Genomic DNA, 16,446 nt, shown 5'->3' on the forward strand with positions numbered 1-16,446 from the left:
GAGTGCCGCGTACGTGCGGAAGACAAAAGCCGTGGGGAAAAAAAACAACAACATATAGCAGGCTTCGCGACAACGGGCCGCAGAGCAGTTTCGAGCAGACGAAATTGAAGAGCGCGGCGGCCCATACAGAGGCGGTGCGGTGGGGTCACGTGGTGCAGTGACGCCTGGGCCGACTTCGATTTTACTTTTTATGTATAGGCTTCACGTTTCTCCGGCGGCGCCGTCTCCTAACTTTTTCTTCCTCCATGGTTGCAACAGTGAGGGCTGCGGCTACGGCTGGCTACGGCTTCAGTCGGCCTATATAGGCGGCGTTGGTTGATGCCAGAAGATGAAGCCGATGAAGCGATACATGAAAACTCAATCATTTTGGTTGTAATAATGAACATAATTTATTAGCGGGTTACAAACCTCTTGATAAAAATTAGCACTGTATTAACCAGTGATAGCAGCTTCCAACTTCAGCACGGTTCTTTCATGTGTTATCACAGTCTCACAGTCACACCATAGCACACACATCATTTTCTGCACCGTGTTTCTGCACTGTGCTCGGCTACATAGTATGTGCGCTGATTCTCTTTTCTTTTTGCAGTGGTCGGGGCTGCTTTAAGGTTTAAGGCCCAACCACATGCAGAGCACTTTCTGCGTTTTCTCGCGTCGACGTCGTCGCCAGAAATGCACGGCTACGCGAGCTGACGCCCGAGCGACGCCGATGTCTACGCTCGCCAGATATCGGCGTCGACGCAGCGCGAGAGAGCATCGGAAAGCGGGCGACAGCGTCCGTCTTCGCGTGGTTTGGGGGCATTCCTTTCAGCAGAAAACAATCGATTTATTTTTAACTTGCGGTAATCGGTTGCCTTGAGACAAATTGCCAGCTATTTCTGTTCGCAAGCGCTTATCCATTTGTGGCTTGTTCGGCTTTCAACGGGGAGATCGGGGATCTGAGATTTAAATAAGGGAGCTCTGGCTACATCGCATCCAGTATAAGCATAATGTGGCTTGTCTGCAAGATCGGTGCGTGACGAGCAAGCGTTATCAACGCCAGAATTCTAGCGGCGCATTCCCTTCCATTCGTAGCTCCCGTGGCTTGCGCTGATCGGTGATGTGCGATAGCTTTTCTTGACTCAAATGAGGGACCTGTGGTTACATCGCTCGTAGCACTAGCATTATCGTCCTCGGCTCCAAGATCGGTGCGCAAGAAACAAGCGTTACCACTGCTCAAGTCTCTCAAACACGACCAAAACAAAACACATCCGACACTGTTTGTGGGCAGCCTCGTTTGGTACACCGAATTCTCTGTGCCTCCCTGTCTCCTTGTGTGGTCGAGGGGTTGGGTGTCGGACTTTCGTTTTGAAGTCCGTGGTTCGAATCCTCAAAAAGCCCTTTTTTTTTTTCGGCGAGGGTTTGATCAGTTTTTTTTTTTTTTTACAGGGTACAGTCAGGGTGCCAGAGTACCTTGCCTTTTAACGTACACATGACGTTCGACGGTAACCTCAGTACCAAGGCAGCGCTGAAATTTGTTTTGCTTGCACTTTGAATTCATGCACCTGCATTAGGCACATAACATGCAGGTTAAATCAAGAAGCAACTAAAGCAGTTTTGCGAGGTGCGTCTTCGTTTATCATCCTATCTTATTTTGTTCAGACTTGACCATGATGACTCGAGATACATTGCCAACATACCTATATAGCAATGAATAAATATGCCAAGTGATTTTCTTTTTTGCTAAAGCTAAAGTCTTGATAATTGCAGTTCAATAATCGATAATAACTGCTCATAAACGACTTCAACAGGATGGCAATTGACGTCCAGCAACGCCCGCTGACGCAGCTACTGGCGCGCGACTTCGCCGGTCTCATGCGGTTGCTCGCCCTCTCCTGAGGGCCCGCGCGTTGACGCCGAACGACGCCGACGATCGCGCGACGCGTGATTTCGCGTCCATGTGGTTAGGACTTTATTGTGGCTGCTTTATTGATTCTCTTTTAGTTTTGTCATTGGTGCTTCACCTGTTCGCCTGCTGCCACGATGTGGTAGGTGTGGAGTTTGGTTTCAGCTTTTTTTCTCACGTACAATTTGGTTTTTATGGAAAGAAACTTCTTGGGCGTTCGCACCTTTTTATTTTTTTATTGGCTGTGAGTTGCGGTGTCGGGTTTAGGGCGATATTGTGTGTTTTATTTTGTTAGTCGTCGTGTTACAGCGAGCAAAATAGTAAACTCAATTCTGCTCCCGCGTACGTCCCCGGCTTTAAAATTGGAAGTTTCATTTCGTCGTTGATTCTGTGAGCAGGAAAGTGGTAAAAATATTCTCTTTCATCGCAAGAAATAACCACATAACAGCTTTGCAACTGCAGTTGCAAAGCTGTCCTCACGACAGAATTATCTTGTTCGACTGTTGGCTGTTGTGTAGACAGATTCATGTATCGCGACATATTTTGCCACGGCAGCCGCATCTGTAGTGACGACAAGAATCTGCCGTCACGACAGCCGGCTTTGCTACTACAGCATTTTTGTCGTGGTCCTGTTGCAACTACAGACGTCACGACAGCATTTATGCCTCTGTAGTTACTACAAGATTCTGTCGTCACGACAGCCAGCTTTGCTACTACAGCATTTTTGTCGTAGTCTTGTAGTAACGACAGACGTCACGACAGCTGGCTATGTCACGACAGCATGATGGCTGTCGTGACGACAGGTAGTTCTGTTGGGACTACAGGAATGTTTGTCGTTGAGAAGATTGACTCTGTCGTTACGACAGAAATGTGTGTCGTAACAACAGAAAACTTTGTCGTAACGACAGGAATTCTGTCGTAACTACAGAAATTGTGTCGTACGACAGGAATTCTTGTTGGGTTTCTGTCGTATTCCTGTTGACATTTTCGACTGGGATGGTGTACCATTTGACAGTGTCATGTTGTTAGGTCTGCACAGCATTTGGCGTTCTCGCATGGCTTGGCTGCATTGCGATGTCGACGCGCGACCAACGAGACAGTATTTTAGGGAAAGTGTGTCACAGTTTGTTGAAGTTCAGAGAGCGAAGAACTCTCCGCCAGAGTGGTTGTCAAAAATTGAACCCCTTACTACGCTTAGGGAATTTTAAATGACAACACCGGCCCTGGGGGGCATGGCGGCATTACTGTGATTTTTTTTCTTTGTCATTGTACCTGGTACCTTGTGTTGCTGTCCGAGATGGACAATAAAGAAAAAAAAAAAGCGTCCGTGGCTTATTCGGTAGAGCGTCGGGCTGCGGCCCGCAAAGTCCTCGGATCGAAACCTGGCGCCGGATGCTGTTTCTTTCTTAAATATAGAGGAGCACTGCGGACGCCGACGCCGCCGGCGGTGGATGGTTTGGGGTCGCTTATAAAGAGCATTCGCTCTTAAAACATTTTATTCGCATGCCGGCTAGGTTATACTAGTGCTAATTTGTGGAAAAGAAGCCACAGTCGGTCACCTTTGTTTGCCGCGTGTGAAGCTAGCGCAAATCTTTTCCAAGAGCATCTGTAGGCGCTTCACCTAGCTGAAGTAAATGTCCTTCGCAGAAACAAAGTCCCTGATGGTCTGTGTCACGCATCGGGCTTCCTTGGAAGACACTACCTGAGGAGGCTGCGCAACCGCGTAATTAGAGTCGTCACTGTTGCACGTTTGGTGCAAAATGTAACCGGATTCAATCGTTATATCCGATATCGTGTCACTGGAGCATTGTAATAAGCGGTTTATTTTACCATAGAAAGAATACAAAAGTTCATGGTGTCATAGCTCTTCATCGTTATATCCGATATATTGTTATAAACGGTATCGTTATAAGTGGTCTCGACTGTGTACACAGATTTTGCCTCAAATGTAACTGCAGTTTCCTTGCACTAAACAACGGGGAGAGGTATGACAAGCGCCAGCGGTTCAGAAGTTTCTAACGGTTGCGATATATAAACAGCTTGGTTTTCGAAGCCTCTGCGATACGATGTTACGGTTGGGCGCGGGGCTCTACTTGGGTCCGTTATCTCAATGCGCCACCTGATTCCGGCAGTCGCGTGACATCGTGACAGCGAACGAGCTACGACGACAAGGCGAGCCCCTGAAGTGCTCTGCCCTTAAAACTCTATTGTAAAATGCAGTTAAGAGTGCGAGGTGGCCGGTGGCATGAGCCTGACGGCGACAGCGTTGGCTCGTCTCACCAGGCATATTTGGATCCCCTGAACCGAGCTATCCACATCCGAACTGCTCACCCCACGCTATGGAGGGGAAGGGATCATTAGGACATGCCCCCATGGAGTGGGACACGGTGGCTAGAGCACTGCGCGAAGGGCAGTTGGGGGAGGGAAATACAGTAGACTCCAGTTAAGACGAACTCGAAGGGACCGTCAACATTTGTTCGTATTATCAGAAATTCGTCTTAAGCGAGGGATCTTTGCATTGTGGACATTACAGGAGAGCGAAAATGTTGTTGGTCTTAAGCATGGAATTTGTCTTAACCGAGTTCGTGTTAACGGGAGTCTACTGTAGTGCGGGATGGATGTGGTGCATTAATGCACAACACGGAACAGTGTCGGTCTGTAAGAGCCGCCACGTGCGTTCCTGAGAGTTATTATGGCTGACATGAGCGGGGGGAAGCGCGCTGCGGACGAGACGGTAGTGTGTGACCAAGTCGTGGTAGCTGATGAGGCTATCTGGAGCCGATCTGGCACCGTGTGAGTGGACAAGGTGAGTTCTCGAGCAGTTGCGTCGACCCCCACACTGGGGCCGAGCAATCGGAGTGGTGGGTGGATTTTTGGAGATAATTGGGAGGGCCTGCAGAGTTATTAGACCCCGAGCGAAATTTTCAATGGTCGTCTTCGAATCAGAGACTGCGATTGCGGGGGCTGACCATTGTGTTAAGGCTAGGGCAATTGCCGTCCCTTCCACCATCGCGGTAGAGGTGGTACGCACGGAGAGGGAGGTAACAGGGAGAGGGGGGGGGGGGGGCATTTCATCGGTCGACTACTGCCACTGCGCATGCGCTGATAGTACGCCGCGTCGACATAGACTGTGTCTGGTCTTATTGGAAAGCGTAGGGACAGCTCCCGTGCTTATGCACCCTGCGACCCTTGTGACGAACTGTTGTTACAATTACAAGATCAAGAAAGAGAAGTTTTATGAGGTGGTGTATAAAATTCCCCCCGCAGACTGAAACTATTGCTACGTTGGCAAGAGCGGCAACTTCGAAAGACGATTGCGCGAACACAAGGACGACGTCAAAAACAAGAAGTCTGCATCGAACGCGCTTGCAGAACACGTGGAAGCCACGACACATTAAAAAAGTGGGAAGATGCATCAGTTATTGCCGGAGAAAAGAAAAAGGCTGTCACCTGGATACCTTGTGTCGCTGATGATTCAAACGAGAGCAAATACCCTGAAGCCCAATGAAGACAACCTCCCGCCGAGGTATACGAAGTGCCTCGGGTGATTACATCGAAGGACTTAAATGCTTCGAGCGAACAAATGCTCAGCGAACAAGGCTTCCGCATGGAAGCCGAAACGTCTTTCTTACCTTCTTAACAAACCGGCAATCACAAGTTTTAACTGTGAACCTCTTACCCGACCAGACGAGATTTCGTCAAACCTTGGATTTCAATAAGGGGAAAGGGGTGATGAAGGGAATTTGAAGAACTAGAGGGTGTAAGGGGTACAGGGGAGTGGGAGAAAGGGAGGGGAAGGGGGGTGGAAGGGGGGAATGATAATGGAAGAGAACGTGGAGACTGTGACGGAGAGAGGAATATGAGTGGAGCGTGGGGGAGGGCGAACGAGAGGAGGAAGGCACGAGAGGCGGAATGGTGAAGGATCTATAGTTCATCTCACAAGCTAGCTGCAGCACTGTGGAGGCTACATTGTTATCAATAGCGCGCCCACTGAGGGCGCCTAATCCGCCGTGAAGGGGGTCCTGAAAGGACACTCCCTTCTCCCCTCTCGGCAAGTGGCACCGCACGGCCCCGGCGCCTTTTGTCGCTTCCTTCGCGGTGAGTTAGGCGCCCTGAGGGGGACAACAATGTAGCCTCCACAGTGCTGCAGCTAGCTTCTGAGATGAACTATAGAGGATTGGAGGGAGAGGACATTGGGGGAAAGAAAAAAAGGGAGTGGGAGGCGTGGGAGAAAGGAGGTCTAAATGAGAAGAGAACGCGATGCGAGGCAGGGACAAAGGTGGAGTGCAAAGGGGGAGTGTGTTGGAGAAAGGGTAGAGGGCGGTGGAAAGTGTGGGAGCGGGGCGATTGGAGGAGAGGGAAAGAAAGGAGGACGAGATGATTGATTCAAAGAAAGCGAACGCAGGCGGGAGGAGGAATGTAGGGAAGGGAAATTTAATGAGAGGAGGAAGATGGCGGAGAAAGTTAGGGATAGAAAGAGGAAGAGAAGCCCCTAAAGTGCTTTGCCATCCCACTGTCTCTAAATTCCCTCTGCCAGGGATCACGCACTTACTACAATGTCGCCTCCCTTCTCAGTAACCGCACAGCGACCCTTTGCCTATACACCATTTTCCTTGCTAGAGGTGGGCGCCGCCATTTGCTTTTTCTGACCGGACCGCTAGCGCCGTCTATGAAGCGACCGCCGAAACCTCCGCGCTGGGCTGTTAAGTGCTCCGTTCTTTCCGTGCGTCTGCTCGGTACCCGTGCATTACCGAGTGAACCGTAGTGGTTTGGCGTTAAGTTAGCGGTTGCAGTGCTTGTGTGTGTGTGTGTTCTGTTTTGTTTTCAGCATCTGCGTACGGATTTTAGGTCCTAATGTGCTGCCAGAGTGGAAAATGCCGACTCCGGCTGTTGCAAGCAGTAGTAGTGGTAGTAGCAGTGTGGTTGTGGTGCCGCTGGTGCTCCGCCGTTCCGCGATGCAAACGTTCCGGTATGGCACCGACTGACATTGAAATCGATATCGGGGAGTAAATACGTGTTTTCAATGCCACCGCGCTTGTTATGTTCACCGATTAGTCATGTTTACGGAAGCGCGGACGTCGAATGCGGAGCGCGCACAGCATATGTGGGTCACGGTGATCCGTGCTCGCGATGGACTTTCGACGAGGCGATTGCTACGCTGTTGACATTGCAATGCAATATAATCTTTCTTAACTAGACTTATGAAGGTTACTGACAAAACGAAATTACCTGGGCGGAAAAATAACACGACCGCACAACCAGTCAACTTACTATTCGAAGGTTGAGCAGAAGGGTCAAAGTTCGGGCGAGTTAATATTGGTTGATCATGATCGTGATCATGATTGACCTAACTCTGCGCAGCGCATGTGGCCTGTCTCTCGGAGCCCACCTTTGTAAAACCGCAGCTTGCACCACAAATGCTTTACGCGAGCAGCAGTAACTGTTTTGTAATTGTAATACTTTAGATGCCGTGCCAACGCAAAAGGAGTAGAAGCTTTTCCTCTGACCGCGTTGTGAACAGGTTGAGCTATTTTCCAAATGCAGCGTTCACTCGTATCTATCTCGAGCTGCGTTTCCACATTGGGCTGCCTGCTTATCCTGCTATCGACCAGCAGTGTGCGATGGAGAAAGTTATCTTTTCATATCGTTTGGCAGTGTAATGCGTTGGCCTGAAAAAAAGTAAACAAAACGCCGTGATTTTAAAGGTTAGATTAAATGAAAAGGGGATTGTTTAATGCCAATCGGCTGTAATGACAAACAATATATGGTATTTTAAATTGACTACAAGGAACCAGAAGTTACTGTAATGTTGTATTGTATCGGCGCTCGTGAAAGATCCCCAGGTAGTCAACATTAACCCGGAGCCCTCCACTGCGGCGCGCCTCATCACCCATGAAGCGTTGGGGCGTTAAACACCATAATGAATCAATTAATCAATCAACCAATCAATCAATGCTGTATTGTAAAAGATAAAGTTGCTTCTAACATTTCAGGGGGTTCCGTTCCCTGTCGCAGCATTGCGTATAATAAATGGATTTTGCTCCGTCTGCTTGCCGTCCAAGTGCACCCAACAAACCCTGGAGTTGGTCGTTGGTACAAAGTCGTTGCGATTTATCAACAGCATCCACCGATATCTCAACTCGGTGTGCATTGGGAAGCGATGCAGCAAAAACATGCCGTGACCGCAGTGCATTTTCTCCAGGCAGTGTCGTGCACATGCGTGCTGTCAGTGACTGTTTCTCGCTTTCTCTGGTTGTTCAATAACCCACCACCGCGCAGTGCTGGCCAAGCGACGTTTGCGCCTTGAACTGCATCGCAGCATTGACTAAAACAGTTGAAAGTTCCGCAAAAACTGAGCACACGGTGCGAAATACTCCTGAACTACGCAGCGGAGCACACCGCGCCGGGCGATTTTAACAGCCCAGCGCGCACAGGCAACGCTGGTCGGCCGCCGAGAGAACTGGTTTGAGAGTATTTTCCCCCTTTCCCGGCTGCTTATGGAAAATGGTGTATAGGACCTCATACCTCAGACCTCTTCCCCCTACAACCCGTCGGCACCCCCCAAGGTTCGGTTATATCCCCCTTCTTTTTAGTGGCTGCGGTGGCCGAAACACTACCGTCTTTCTACGTGATTTGCAGCGAAGCCAGGTGATGCGCGGCGATTTTTTGTGCCCAGTTTAGCTGAGCCCTCTCCGGACTACGGCTTCGGACTGGGCATTCTTATGATGCGCGACAAGGGGACGCAAATTTAATAGGTTCTCTTCGTGATCGCATTATTTCTTCCCGTTCTGAACAGCGCTAATTTCAGCATTCTGGGTATACAGTGAAACTTCGCAGTCGCAATTGCTTGCGTCCCGTATTTCACTTCCGCGAGTGCATTATAGCGAGCGCATTATATCTCAGCATTCCTGTACAAACGTAATCCCGCAAGAAGCGCCTCTCCCAGAGATCTGAAATATAGTGAAGAATACGAATAAATTCCACGTTACATAGTTTTCGTAAAACAAATAACTTAAATGTTCGCAGAAAGTTTATTTTATGTCGAAAATAAGGTTTTATTAAAGATGCTTGTCGCTTCCTTTGCATTAATTCATCTAGTGAATGGGGAAAGGGGTCAAGGTGGTGTTTTCGTAGACCATATATACCAAATGCATTTAACAGCATGGCATCGCATGTCCGTACGTATACGACATCCCGATGCAATTTCACCATACCCAAAGTGCGCTATAGCTTTTTTTTTCTTTTTGCCAAAATGTATGACATGATTCGGTTGACTCAGAAACTGCATAGAAGGAATATACTCTTATTTTATAGCGCCTACATAACCCTAAAAACTGGGAATCAAGCCCAGCAGCGCAAAGACACGAAGTTACCCTATGGTACTTACCGATTATAAGAATTCTGTTTTGCTAATGTTACCAGAACCACCACGCACACATCCACAAGCTCCGCTGGTGGAAGTGGAAGTTTTTCCACAGGCCGCACTCGGCCACAAGACGGGGTCAAAAGGCATTCTAATAGTTATTTCAGACGGGGGCCTATTGTTTTGTCTAGACGGCGTATTTGTTGATTCGTGCAATTTTGTTCCAATCTCGATAAATAATTTCGGGGCAGCTTGTAGTTCTAAACAAGTGCGCGCAGCTGCCCTTTTTCCGCGGATAAAGAAAAAAAGCTGTTTGGGTGAAAGCTTTTGTTCGTGAATATTTCGTCAGCGTCTGCGCGTCTGCAGGTCAGGCCGTCTTTTACGTACTACATTATGACGTAATCCTGAAAGCGGTTGGTTATTTTACCATTTTTACCATTCATTTCTGGCGATTCAGTCGAGGAAAATGGGAGCATCAGCACCGACTTTTTCTAAAGTTACGTTCAAAAAATATGTAAGGAATTGCGCAACAGAAAAGACTGCTAGAGTCACTTTTTATACGTTTTTTATGTACGTGAACTAGCCCGTACATAGGTCGGACTTTATGAACTGGAAGCCGTCAATCAGGGATCGAGTCTAGAGGAAATTAGCATTTTTTAAGGACAACTGCAGCAATATATGTCACAGAAAAATGCCATGGCGCTCTAATTCGCTCCAGAACTGAGAGAATTTTTTATAGCTACACTACTCGCCGTCCTCTCCACTCAGGGCACCCCCCTTCAACCACACAACCCTCGAATTGCACAATGAATTCGCCAGCGTTTCTCACGAAGACATCCTACTGTATCTAAATTTTCTCAACCTGGGATCACGCATTGACTATTATGTCGCCTCCTTTCTCAGTAACCGTACAGTGACCCTTATCCGATAGGTCACCTTATCTCAGACCTCTACCCACTACCACCCGTCGGCACCCCCCAAGGTTCGGTTGTACCCCCCCTTCTTTTTAACCTCGCCATGATCCCCGTGTCCACCACCCTAATAACCGTCCCCAACCTACACACCTATGACATCATCCTCTGGGTGACCGCTGACAGCGACGCTCAGATCGAAGAACGCTGCAGCTAGGAGCAGAAACTGCGAGTGCGGTCGCCCGCACAATCGGTCTTTCCTGTTCAACGCACAAATTAGAACTTTCGTTCCTACACCCAACCCGTTCACACCCACCCACTGCGCCCCCCTCCCCTCCCGGTATGTATCGAGGTCTGGAGTGCCTATCGTGCGCATAGTTGGCGCCCCGATACGAGCTAACCGCGACAATTCGCTCAAATTCCAACAATTACGCTTACACACACTTTTCACCATAGGACTCCTCAGACGCATTACATCTGGACACCACGGCCTGACGAGCCCGTGCGACTCCGGGTGCTCCACGCTTTCGTAATCAGTGGGGCTCCCTCCCATACCGCGGGCCCACCGTAAACGACAAAGTCGAATCATACCGTCTTCACCGCAAAGTTTATAGGGCTGCTCCTCTGCTCCCACCCAATGCCCCGGGGCTGCCGACCTCCTTCTTTTGCATGGCGTACATAACCGCACCATACTCGCTCGCCTCTACATCTCAACCCGTATCCTCCTCCCACCTCCTTACCCATCTCCCGACAACTTCACCAACTCACGAACCAAGCCACTACATCGCAACTCTCCATACCATGTGGTAAAGCGTGGCAGGGACGCCGCAGTGTCTGCACAGGGGATCGTAGAGGGTGGGGTGTATAGCGTGCAGCCCCGTAGGTCCTCCTTCCCGCGCGACGAACCTGCATCGCCAGCACACCCTCGCTTCATGCCCTCTACGCAGACGCTGCTACCTACTCCTCCTCAGCTGCGTCCTCGATAGTAGCTCCGAGGATAGCACACCTCAGAACTGTCTCATTGCCCTCACAAGCTCTGCTACCACGGCGGAGGAAGCGGCAATATCCCTCGCCCTAGCCCAAGACCGTTGTCCATACACAATCATCTCAGACTCGCAAGGCGCAATCAGAAACTCCCAAGCTGGCAGGATATCGAAAATTTCACTGCAAATTCCTTTTCGTAAACCCCCATCTACCCAGCGTCGTTGTTCGTCCCCATAAGCGACAACGAGGCGGCCAACCGAGAAGCGTGAACTATAGCTACCCAAGCAGGCCCTTCGTCTGAGCCTAACCACAGCCTCCCCAGCTCCGGGGACGTTCTGATCTCCTACCGAGAGATCACACAACATTACCGCCTCTTCCGCCACCACTACCCCCCATCCAACCTCAGCCTCATGCAGGAGGAGGCCAGAACCAGGCGCCTCCTCCAAACGCACTCATTTCCCTGCAGAGCCACCCTCCCTCTCCCACTCACATCCCTTCCGCTTCCCCTGACCCCTCTGCCCACTCTGCTACACTCAACTACACTCCCTCTGCGAATATCCGCACTCCCCCTTTCTTCATTTGCCAAACACACCCAGTGGGAGCAGGCCCTGCGGAACTGGGCCCTGGAGACTCAGGCCACGCTCGTCGCCAGTGCTCAACAATTCCCGGAGGTCTCTCTCTCTCTCTCTCTCTCTCTCTCTCTCTCTCTCTCTCTCTCTCTCTCTCTCTCTCTCTCTCTCTCTCTCTCTCTTCGAGTGGTGGGCGAGAATCAGCACCCGCCAATGAAGTAATTGATATTTAAATATAAAGGTCTTAGGTATCATAAGGCTGCTGCACTTTTCAGTTCTTTCCACGATCATTATTGCACACGGTTTGATGGGTCAAGTGCCCTGGATAGGCAGCTTGAATTTTCTCCCCTCATTGACTTCCTTCCCTGTCTAGCGGGTGATGTGTCCTCCGTGGTTTCTGGGCCTCGGAAACCGCCCCCAGAGGCCATTTAGACGAGTAAAGACGTTTAACAACTGAGGCGCAAGGAGCATGATGGTGTCCCGCTCGCTGCCGCCGCCTGACAATGACGGAGTTTCAAGCACAGATTGTTGTATGAGAGCTTTTTTTTGTTGTTGTTGTTTTTACTGTACCAATATTTGCGCGCAGTTTTTCTATTTATAGAAAGTGTTTAAACGTTCAACTAGTGTGTCGAAGAATGTTGTATGCGACCTTTTTTTTTGTTGTTGTTGTTTTTGCTGTACCAATCTTTACGCGCAGTTTTTCTATTTTTAGAAAGTGTTTAAACGTTCAAGTAGTGTGTGGAAGAGCAGTTATCCACTTGAAATAATGAGGCTGCTTCAAAAGGTACCCGAGAGAGCGAAAGATAATATACACGTGTCAAGGGCATCCACTTCAGAGGCTGCCTAGTACTACAATCAAGAGTTTGGGGTCGAAAAGTAAGCACGGCGGCGATATCAGTGGCGTTATCGTGCCCGTGCTTGTAGCATAGCGGATCTAACAACTAACCTGGCCGTATCGTAGACGCACGTGTCGTTTTCGACAAAAGACCGCGTTTGCGTTGTACCCCTGTAACTCCTCACTCTGTGCGAGACCTGTGTATGAGCGTGTGTGTCTGTGTTTTCCTGTGTCCTCTTCATGTTTTTTTCTTTCTCCCCTATTGTTTATTGTAAACTGAATTTCAACACGTCACTGTTGTAGAGGAAATGTGCAAAGCGTGTGTACTTTCTTTTTCCTTTCCTTTTTTTCATCTAACGGGGGATTGTAGTACTAAGCAATCTTTTAAAGCCGGTACTCTTGGTAGATCTTGCGGCGTACGAAAATGTAATTATATGTCGAGAGCGTGCAGGGAGGCTTTTTCTACGTCCGGATTCCGCGATTGCTCCTGTTAGGTGCGCCGTCCCATGCATGCCACTAGTCCGTTGGTGGCCTCCGTAGGGAAAAGGACGTTGTACTTTGCAAGGCGGTGAAGCCAGATGCTTTCCGCACTGGGCGAACAGATTAGAACCGTGGGCCTGAAAATAATATGCAGAAAACTAAAGTAATGATCAATAACCTCGGGACAGCACAGCAGTTTGAGATAGGTGGCGAGGCAGTGGAAGTGGTAAGCGAATATATCTACTTAGGCCAAGTTGTGACCCCAGATCCCAACCATGAGGCAGAGATAATTAGAAGGCTCAGAATGGGGTAGGGTGCATATGGCAGACATTCCCAGATAATGAATAGCAGCCTACCATTGTCGCTGAAGAAGAAAGTGTATGACAGCTGCATATTACCGGTACTCACCTACGGGGCAGAAACTTTGAGGCTCACTAAGAGGGTTCAACTTAAATTGAGAACGACTCAGCGGGCCATGGAGCGGAAAATGATAGGTGTAACATTAAGGGACAAGAAGAGAGCGGAGTGGGTCAGGGAACAAACTGGTGTTAAAGATATATTAGTAGAAATTAAGAAGAAGAAATGGACGTGGGCAGGGCATGTAATGCGAAGGCAAAATAACCGCTGGTCATTAAGGGTAACAGAGTGGATCCCTAGAGAAGGCAAGCGTTGCAGGGGGCGGCAGAAAGTTAGATGGGCAGATGAGATCAAGAAGTTTGCGGGGATAAATTGGTCACAGTTGGCACAGGACCGAGATAATTGGAGAATCATGGGAGAGGCCTTTGCCCTGCAGTGGGCGTAGATAGGCTGGTGATGATGATGATGATGATGATGAAGCCAGATGATCTGAGAGCGCAAGGCCCTTTGTTCCGCAGTGTCCGGTCAACCACTGCAACAAAGCTACGTCTCTTCTTCGCCGTACTCCATTATCTACCCCGCTAGTTTTATAAACAAGCTTTTTGTGGTGACTCCTTCGCTTACCGAATGCTTGAGAACGAGATTCAAGGGAAATACCCAAGATCCTCAGTGAGCAGCCTTTGTTTATAAGCTGCAGCGCATCTCTCACTGACACCATCTCGGTCACTGTAGCCGGTGCTCTGGGACTGAGCGTCTGACGCGCAGAGGCTCCAGCAAATGGTGCACGTACACGTACGGCAGAAGAGGCGGAGGTAACTGATCCATGAGCGTGAACGTTAATATACCGGTCATAACAGCGAGATACGTGCTGAAGGGAGAAGTCAATGCCGGTGGAGGCGTTGCTAAATTTTTGCTGATTCCTGGCACTGGTGTTACTATCGGTCATAAAGAAACTATCATGGTGGCAACTGGGGTCTAAGGGGCGTTGATTGTAAAGCAGTGGCATGCCCTAGACACGGCTAATGGAGCTAGCGTCCAAGGGAGGAACAAAAGAGTCGCTAACAAGGCAGAGGCAAGCGCATACGCTTTCTTGAGGGAGCAATACGGTGGCTGAGAAACACCCCTTTTCACGTAGGTTCACGATAATCGATATGCATTTACAAAGCCGTGGGCAAACTTGCAGTGCTTGCGCCTGTAGTTTTTCCTGTCGTCTGATGTGAAGGCATCAAGGGCAGGCTGTAACACTGCAGACAAATAAAGAACGTCATCCTGGACCAGAACGAATTTTTGTAGCGTGAGCTACACTGGCCGAGGTTGAGCAGTTTCGCGTGGCTCCTGGAGAGCCGTGCTGCACATGCGCGAGCAGCAGTGACGTCACACGGCGCACAGAACGTTGCTTGCTGCCCGGTGTCTCTCACACACCCCACGCGCCCAGCGTCTTCGCCGGCCTCCGTTCCGCACGTGGCGGCCCGGTCCACTTGATGCTCATGCGAGGGGTGGCCGAGTGTGCAACCGATGGCTCGTGCGTCGCAGCAACACCGGCGTGCGCCTGTGGAACCAGCTTGATTAGCTCTGGGGCGATTGGTGACGCTGCGCCGGAGCCGCTTGATAAATGGACATGTGTCCCATAATGCGTATACCGTGTGTGTCATTGAAGCAGCAGTAAGCATGATAATCAAGCTAATCCTAGACAGTCAAGAAAGTTAAGAATAACCAGATGAACCTTAGCTCACGCTACGTATACCCTGGCATAGCCGAGCTAAGCCACTGCTAATTTTTCTTCAACTACGATGTTTCTGAGAAAGCTGTACAGCTTTCCTTCGTAGCCGTAAGGCTACAGTGACGTGGACGCCAAATTTTCCTTCGTAGATTTGTAACAGCAAAGAAATACGGGCAACCCTGAGAAGTGTGTTCAGGTAACCGCAGGATCGACCCAAAAAAGGCTCTAGTTTTTCCTTTAGGCGTTCGCAACATTTCCCTGTCAAAGACAATGCTCAAGAATCCGGGGCATCGCACATGTCGAATGTTGCAGTCTAGCAGACTGCACGACAAACTTCATTAGGAAAAAATCACACACGCACACGCACACGCGCACGCGCACGAGCACACACACGCACACACACACACATGCACGTACACACGCACACGCACACACGCGCACACACGCGTACACGCGCACACACTACCAGACCTACCGAGTCTTATAAATGTCATCGCGGCGAATTATTCAGGTGGCAGAACCAAGCCGCCGTTAGTCAATTACTGTGCCAATTTTCAGATTTCCAGCTCAGCTTTGCTTGCACCTTTTGGCGGTTTCCCCACGCGAATCATACGCATAGGCCATCAGCGTGATGTTCTTGTCAGTATTTAATACTTTTCGGTGACATACAACGTTTATGCTGAAAAGGGACGGGTGGGGCTAAGGACACCACCTTGCAGGGTACCTTGTTTTGTGGCGTGACGTATAGTCTCACCAGTCGTAGTAACCATTCCAAAATCTTTCGGGGGTTTAACGCCTGGGCTATATGAGGCGCTCCGTTGTCCAGGACATCGGATTATTTTTCACTGGTGATCTTTAACATGCCCCAAATCTCGACACACGGGCGTTTTCGCTTTGGGCCTCCATAAGAAAAGCAGCTACCGCGGCCCGGATCGAAACCGCGTAATTGGGCTCAGCAGCAGCCAACAGGGCACGTCCCAGTAATCACGTAAACCGTACTCCCTTGAAGGTGGTCGCCAAGTTACGCAAACACTATGTCCCCTGATACCAACGGCGGCTATTTCTCGATGAATGGCTTTATCAACGGCAATGTCAGGAGCAGCCACAATGTCTGGAAGTACAGATATATCCAAGTTCTTAAACGCCATCTGCTGGCTTATGTCCTACGCTAGCGCGAGGACATCATCCGCACATCTTTTTCCGCGTATAAAACCTGACATTTGTGATTGGTGCATTGTGCTGTTTTCAAGATCTCAGATGACGGAGTCCAGCAGAATAGTCATATCACTTCACTAAGGCAGCTCTCTGGTGTTTTAAGTCAGTACGGGTGTTTTGGGTACGG

The 16,446-nt window shown here is 49.5% G+C and overlaps 1 protein-coding gene across 1 annotated transcript in view; it reads right to left on the reverse strand.

Moving 5' to 3' along the window:
- Positions 1-9,400, reverse strand: part of LOC144138100 (uncharacterized) — a gene marked incomplete in the record, with an annotated part of 108,405 nt that extends 99,005 nt beyond the window's left edge. Inside the window, 1 exon segment of the mRNA XM_077670192.1 lies at positions 9,273-9,400.
- Positions 9,401-16,446: the final 7,046 nt, after the last annotated feature.

This window comes from Haemaphysalis longicornis, unplaced genomic scaffold, assembly GCF_048455015.1.
Source record: "Haemaphysalis longicornis isolate Haplotype H1 unplaced genomic scaffold, Haemaphysalis longicornis Haplotype H1 scaffold_5, whole genome shotgun sequence".
In the NCBI taxonomy this organism is placed as follows: Eukaryota; Metazoa; Arthropoda; class Arachnida; order Ixodida; family Ixodidae; genus Haemaphysalis; species Haemaphysalis longicornis.